Genomic DNA, 8,090 nt, shown 5'->3' with positions numbered 1-8,090 from the left:
GGCTTAAAGAGGTGAGAGGTGTGAACAGGAACAGGACAGGAACACAAGGTATCTTTAGACAAAGTGGATTCTGAGCCGACACTCTTCAGAGGTGAAACATATCACTGTATCAGTGTCACCCCTAAAGTTTTTGCTCCAATAACTGCCATTTAACTTAATAAAGTTCCATCTGTTCAGAGGCTTATGTTAAACATTTTTGAACAGTTGATGATTTTGTCGTTTCAGCTACACACAGACTGGTCATGATAAACAGGCCCTGTTTACTTATTATACTTCTGAGATAAGAGAATGACGTGTCTGGGAGGGAGTTTGTGATTCTGAACTATGAAATGCTAATAATGAAGATGAGAAACTTTCCCCTGAAACAGCAGCTTTTAGTCACGATAGTTCACATTTACACAGCGCAGAGAAAACTGCAGGGAGGACTGGTAGTACAGCGCCACTTCATCTGTGTTCAGTCAGCCAGAAAACTGCCTTTACTGCAGCAGAGTGATTTTACCCTTAGTTGCACAAAATACAGATAAAGATTGGGCTGATGAAAGTAAGCAGGCCTTTTATAGTGAAAATATATCTGGTACAAATGTTAAATCAACTGGAAATATCTTGGGGGAAAAGGTGAACGCAAAATAATCTCTGGTTCCCTCCTTCAAAAGATACACTTTTTCCAAAATGTGGATGCTTCACACAAATCTTCAAGCTGACAACACAGAAGATAAAATCACCGCAGTTTCAAGGTGGAGACCCGAGATTAGTGTCACCAACCCAGTATCTAACAAAAGAGGATATATGGTCACAATCTCCCCTTCTGATCCAGAAATATGGCTTCACGTTTACAAAAATGGGACAGACAAGACTTCACAGTTACCTTTAACCACCAAAATCAGATCAGTTCATCATTGAGTCCAAGTGAATGTTTGTTCCAAATTTAAAGAAATTCCCTGAAAGAATTCCTGAGATATCACATTGACAAGAATGGGAAGGACCAACGTATGAACAACCTGAATACATAATGCTTAAGCCCACACCCGGCGGGGCTTAAACCTCACATTTAAACACAGACCTTCACACATACTTTCATGTAAAAAGTCAACCAGCTCACCTGGACACGAGAAGGAGAGCATCCTCAGTGCAGACCGAGCTGGTGTAGAGGTATTGCCAGTATCTTAGGGGTGTATTTGATTTAACTGGTGGTATTGACACTGGGGGAAGTGCAGACACTAGATCTGAGCTTCAGATTGCTGGATCAGTCAGCAGTGACCTTCCCTCTTTGCATCCAGGATCGCACTCAGTATTACAGTATTACATTTTAGCCAGACTGGCAGTGGCTGATGCACGAAGATCACAGAAAGTGCAGAAAGGTCAGAGATCACAGTGTCCGGACGATATGGGTGACATTTATTCCAGAAAATATAACAGAAAAATACCTCAAACATTGAACAAGCCCTCAAAGAGAAGATAAAGTGGTGGTTTGACACTGTCAAAACATGTTGGGAAGCAGGGAAACAATTTGTGATGAGTATTAATGAGACTGATTCAAACCATTTATTTTAATGCAGATATGCTAAACATGAGCTTGTTTTAGTTGTTCGATCAGTCAGTCAGACAAGCAGTCCATTACGGTGATGAGCTCGAGCTAGAGGTGTGAGTCTCACTCAAGTTCAATATGAAGACAGATGAGGGGAAACAGGAGACACTGTCACACTGAAGGACTATCTGAGATCCTCTTCTGAGCAAGAAATGTTTTACATCATGTTTGAATTTACATAAAAAAGGTATCTAACAGAAGCAGTGATAGCTGCTATGGCTGAACAGACAAAGACACAAAAGTGTTGTTAATAAAAAACACATCAACAGAAAATCCACAGTTCCCTCAGACAATGGTTGATTAACTGATGGGTTCTGGGGGGTGTACGGCTGCAAAACATTGCAATGAGTAGTTGACACAACAGTTGCTGATTAAAAAAATCCACTAAGTATGGTAGCTGATACTGTATAGATATGAAATATAGCATGAACATAAAGCCAGAAACAATGGTGGAAGCAGCTTTCACATGGCCTGTTTGGGAGGGTGTACAGATGGAGAAGTATCTCTATGGCAACCTGGGGAGTAAGAGTGCACTGTGTGTGTGTGTGTGTGTGTGTGTGTGTGTGTGTGTGTGTGTGTGTGTGTGTGTGTGTGTGTGTGTGTGTGTGTGTGTAACAACAAAGCTAATGTTATTTCCTGTGCTGGGAGGCATCTCTGACTTGATACTTATCTGGACTTGCCCATCCCCAGTATTTTAGTGTAAGGACTGTTGTCTCTCAGGCCGGCCACACTCATGTGAATTTCTATGTCATTTGTAAGTTTCCCATCCACACAGAAAAACACTGTTTAAAATCAATTGAAGTGGACATTACAATTTCAGTGGAGCCACTTTACTTTATATTGTTGAAGAGAAAGTTGTTTACAAATCAGTTTAGTACTGCTAATGGAAGCTAAGGTAGAATTCTTTGGGAACTACGTATGGGCACTGCATACTAATACAAACTCAGTAGAAGCCGGGTGATGCAGCAGGACAATGTTTCTGAGCATCAAAGTAAATCTACCATAGAATCAGAAAATCGGCACAAAAGCAGTTTTGTAAAGAAGAATGATAAAAAAATTTCTTCTGAACATTGTGCAGATCTGATCCTTAACTAATGCTAATTTAAGGCTATTGGGGCCAAAGGAGGTTTGAGCAATTTTAAAATTCAAGGGTTCACTTACTTTTTTCAATACCAATGTAAATACTTAATGCATGTGTCCAATTAAGACACAGAAGGTTATAACTGCTTGTGTGTTATTAGCTTAAGCACAATTTGTTTGTCTATACTTGTGACTCAATGAAAATAACATTTTCACTGAATAGAAAGTCAGGTAATTCATAAGGTTCTCATACATTTTCTTGTCACTGTATTTGTCATATGAGTGACTTAAGGGGTCACCAGTACTCAAAACCTTTTCCGATATATAATGTGACGGTTTTGTTTTTTCCCCAATGTGGATGGTGTCCCATCATCGCTACCTTCACCTGGAACATGTAGACAGGTCTTGATCTTCTTCTGTTAGTCATGGAGCAGCCCAAACCCTAATCTTTGCCACCTGGCAACGTGCTTCACCAGCAGGGTCCAATTTGTGCCTCTTCTTTTACATTTAGCCTTTCTCAGAGTGCCTAAAATGATCTCGCTATAACAAAAAAAAAAACACCTACAAGTTCAACTGAACCAAGGACAATGTTTCTATCCTCCCAATATAGTTTCTTACAACTTATCATGTTGTACAATATTCAGTACTTTAATTTCCAGCTGGTCAATATCACTTTAGAATATAATTAGGTAAACAGAATGATTACTGGTAGCATTTCAATTTCCTCTGTCTCTGCGAAGATAAACCACAAAGAGAGGGATAGAGGAAAAGGAAGGAGTAATTAAAAAAAGATGCAACAGTGGGAAAAGAAGCAGATGAAGGAACCAACCGGGTACACAAAGGACAGTAAAAAAGGACGAGAAAAAAGAAGACAGCACGGCAGGAAGAGAAACAAAGATGAACAGAGGACACCGAGGGAGAGACGGGAAGGAGAGAGGAAGCATGTGTGTGATGATAGATCACGACTAAGCATTACGTTGTTGGCTGTAAGCAAAGCCATTCATCAGGTGACCTGTAGCTCTGTCTGCTCTTCATTCAGTGCTGCTTTCTCTAAATATATCGTTTCATCACCGAACTGAAGAGAGACAACGCTGGTATGAGATCCATTACACATAGCCAGTTAACATCAATATCTATCTACACTAACTCTAAGTGCAGATACGCAACTTCTACAAACAAATCACCATAAATGATTCAAGAACATAGTAAATGATCCGTCATCGGCAATCTAGCGTCGTCTGAAACTGGCATTGATACTGGGCGCTTTTTTAGGGAATACCTTTTTTCATTGAGTGAAATTTGTCACCAACAGCAACAAACAAACCTGCCTGTTAACTTTATATTCACTACCTCTTACCCTCAAGCATGAACAAGACACTCAGGTACTCTTAACTTCGCTGGAGGCAACAATTTTCTTCCAACTACTCTTTTTTGATAGAGTACCATCCCCACAGAGTCAGAGGTTGTGATTCCCAAACCATTTGACTCAAACTCGACTTCAAACCACCCTAGGCTGTGTTGTGGGTAACAGTTTGATAAAGCCTGCAGAGGTACATCATCAGGAGCTAGAATTACCGCCTTGCAGCTGTATGCATCGGCCAACCAGTCATGTTGCAGTTGAAAGTCCTGTTTGTCATGTTTGAAATGTAATCAATTCATCCTTGAGTCCAAGTAAACAAGGGACAGATGTGAGGTCACAGTCACAGTCACAACTTGACCTTTAACCTTTGAATACCAGTCTTTTCAGTTCATCCCTCAGTCTAAGTGAATGTTTGTGCCAAATTAGAAGAAATTCTCTCAAGGTGTTCCTGAGATAATGCGTTCATGAGAACGGGATGAACAAATATGTGAACATATGTGAGTTCACAGTGTTCTTGACCTTTGAAAATGTAATCAGCTCAGTCTTGAGGCCAAGTGAAACTTTGTACTAAATGTGAAGAAATTCCCTTGAGATGTCTTGAGATACCGTGCTCAAAAAAAGGGATGAAAATGAGGCCAGTGGGACCTTGACCTTTGACCCTCAAAATCAAATTAGTTCATCCTTGGCACCAAATGAACATTTGTGCCAAATTTGTGGGAATTCCATCAAGGAGTTTTTGAGATGTGGTCATGAGAACAGGATGGACGGACGGACGGACAATCTAAAAACATAATGCTTATCCAATATCACTGTTGTGTCACTTTTGAGACCTTTTATTTGGCTTTTATGGAACTCCACAGTTGTCAAGTTGTACACTGTCCTTCTCCTGGAAACTCTCTTTGGTGGAAACCTGAAGCTGTATGTAACAAATGGCTCAAAAGAAGGTTGAGTCGTGCTGCTGACAGTTACAGCGCTGAAGCTGCTGGACGTCATCTATATGAATGGATCTGAGCCTGTTCATCCCAGATATGTTGTATAGCTGACTGTCTTTTGTCGTACAAATCCTGTGTAATGCACCACAGGGACTGACTGTAGCGTGAGCAGAGAGGGGTTTAACTCCAGACATTTACAGCACACTTACTGGAGGGCAAACACTCCTCACAGAAGCATTTATACATATTGTATACCTTTCTACCTCATGTGCTAATATGTATATTTTAGTATCTATCGTAGAGTGTTTGTTCAAATAGAGAGTAACAAACGAGACAAAGAGCAGGAGGCTGGGGTAAGGAAATGATGACTTTGGAGGAGGAAAGACAGGATGAGCAACAGAGAGAGGGGGGAGGGGTCTGTGGGGAAAAACTATATCCAGTGATGGTGCGTATTGTCTCTGTTGTCACTGAGCATGGCAGTTTGATGCATTGCACTGCTGGACCAAAAACAATTCTGTGAATGTGAACAGCCTGGCATATCTGCATATCAATTATTTGTGGCTGCCATAAATACGGTTTAATGGAACTGTCAGTGTGTGCCATCGCATATTAACTGAGTCTGGAGCTCAGCTGCAGCTGCTGGCAAACAATACCGGCCACATCTGCATCCAGGTGGAGAACAACAGGAAGTGAAGCAGGTGATTTGAGGGGCCTGTATGGACTTGAATATGAATAATGGATGTGCAAAACGATTGGTCTTCTTAATACTTCCTGACATTTAATTTCAACAACTGCTCTGTATGTTTCCACCATGCTCACTACGAGAATATGTGAATATAGACTGACTATAGCTCATGTGTTTAATTCCTTGTTACAATAATAATACAGCACCAACTCATATTTTTCCTTCCTTCCTTCCTTCCTTCCTTCCTTCCTTCCTTCCTTCCTTCCTTCCTTCCTTCCTTCCTCCCTCCTGACACTAGAGTTTATATTGGTGTTATACACGGTGGCACACCAACATCTGGAGTAGCTTTTCTGAGGCTTATTTAATATAACTGCACTGGGAAAAATGGTCTCCTCTGAGCTGCTCTGCTGTAGGACTTTATACCAGTAACTGTAAGAGAGGAGGACTCAACACTCAGAAACGAAGACCCCAAAACATTTAAACAGAACATGCGGTCATAGGGGTGGCAGCAACTACGAGAAACAGAAATGCAATACAGCATTAGCCTTCTTCTGTTCTCTACCTCCATCCTTCCAACAGGCAGCCCTCCTCTCCTCCCCAGGGTCTCTTCAAGGCCCCCATTATTTCACACAGTCATAAATTCTCACACTGAAGCTGGCAGAGGTCAGAGCTGAGAGTCTAAAGAGGGGTGTTCTTTCTTATGAATAAAGCCATAATGCAAAAAAAGATAATAAACTACGAGCAACAGCCAAACATATAATACATGATCAACTCAGACTCCCACAGAAGACGGTAGAGCTCAGTGGTTCTATTGGAACAACTTATGATCAGTAAAAGGTGAGTGTCTCTCCAATATATTTAAAACTACGACCATACATTTACAGAGCTAAGGAATGCCATTGGTTATTTAATATGAGAGCCCATTTAATATACACAGATTATAGTTCAAACCACACAGTCTTATGTAAGCTGAACGGCGTCGACTGCACTCTGTCTTCCATAAGGCCCTGATGTGTTTGTTTATGTGGGTTATCTCAACAAGACAAATTCTTGTAAAGGCACTGGTGAGTAACGTACAGTTTGTTTTGAGTCCATATCAGGAAAAAGGAAACTTAAAGTGTGTCATATAAAGCTTCAATGAAGGTGCTCATTCTGCTGGTATATCTGTTTGTGTATGTAAAAGTAACAGAGCCGGAGCCCTGAGGGATGAGCAGGAGAATAAAGCTTCTCTCCTCCAGTCGTCCTGAAATTAATACAGAAGATAAGGCTTTCAACACAGGAATAAAAATGAAAGGCTCCTCTCTTCCAGAAATTATTTTTCAGTTTGTGGGTGCGACGCAATACTCCCTCATTTACATACAGAATAGAAATTCACATGCACAGGCCGCTCTCACACACACACACACACACACACACACACACACACACACACACACACACACACACACACATTAACATTCAGAAACACAAACCATGTAAAAGCTATTAAACAAAAGAAGATTTCAGTTTAGGTTTGGACATTATTATAAATCCCATGAATGGACTGTAGAATTGTATTCTTGTAATGGATATTTAACTACTAAGCTACCTAACATTATACAGATAGTTAATATGGTCCAGTTGTTGTCAATCTAGGGGGCAGGTCCTTCCAAAGAGTCACAACATCCACCTGAGGGGTCATGACAAAAACTAAAATCTGCAAAACAATTTAGAAAATTAACTTTTATACTATCAAAACTTCCACAACAAACAAAAGCAGAAATGATTTGCGATAAAATGTTTTTGTTACTTTTGACCCTACTGACAACTTTCTAATTCCAATGTTACCACAGTAAAGAAATGACTCTGTGGTTAAGGATTGTGGGTTTTCTTTTCACTAATTCAAACACTACCTAAATTTTTCTAAAAGAACACCATCATCAAGCCTCAACAAAATGCTCCAAATATGGATGTAAATATGTGGCGACAGACATCTAAATTATCCATACTACCTCTCACCTCCTCAGCTGACCACCAAACCAAAAGCCTGTGGAAAAAAAACAGTCTGGTTTCAGGTCTCGACTTAAAATCAAAACCATGAGATCGTCATGCTTCATTCAGCACACAGATGCTCTGCTGCTGTTGGCTGCTAATTCAGCTGCAACCGCATTACTTCCCTCCTTAATAAGGTTTACCGAGCGTCTGTCTTGCCGAGCTTCACCCTCCTCCACCCACACAAACACCCTAATGGAGCTTGAAACAAGCGAAGTCTTGCAGTATGTATGTGTGTGTGTGTGTGTGTGTGTGTGTGTGTGTGTGTGTGCGTGCGTGCGTGCGTGCGTGCGTGTGTATGTGTGCGCGTTCACGTCTTTGCTTTTTGCAGTGTGCTGGTGTTAATAAATGAGTGTTGTGTGTTTGATTATGTGCGTGAGTGTTTGAAAATGAGGCAAAGCTCAGTGTATGCAGGCA

Source organism: Embiotoca jacksoni, unplaced genomic scaffold (genome assembly GCF_022577435.1).
Source record: "Embiotoca jacksoni isolate LCO1_2020_lvr unplaced genomic scaffold, fEmbJac1.0.p SCAF_19, whole genome shotgun sequence".
In the NCBI taxonomy this organism is placed as follows: domain Eukaryota; kingdom Metazoa; phylum Chordata; class Actinopteri; family Embiotocidae; genus Embiotoca; species Embiotoca jacksoni.
Note: the sequence above shows the minus strand (reverse complement) of the source record.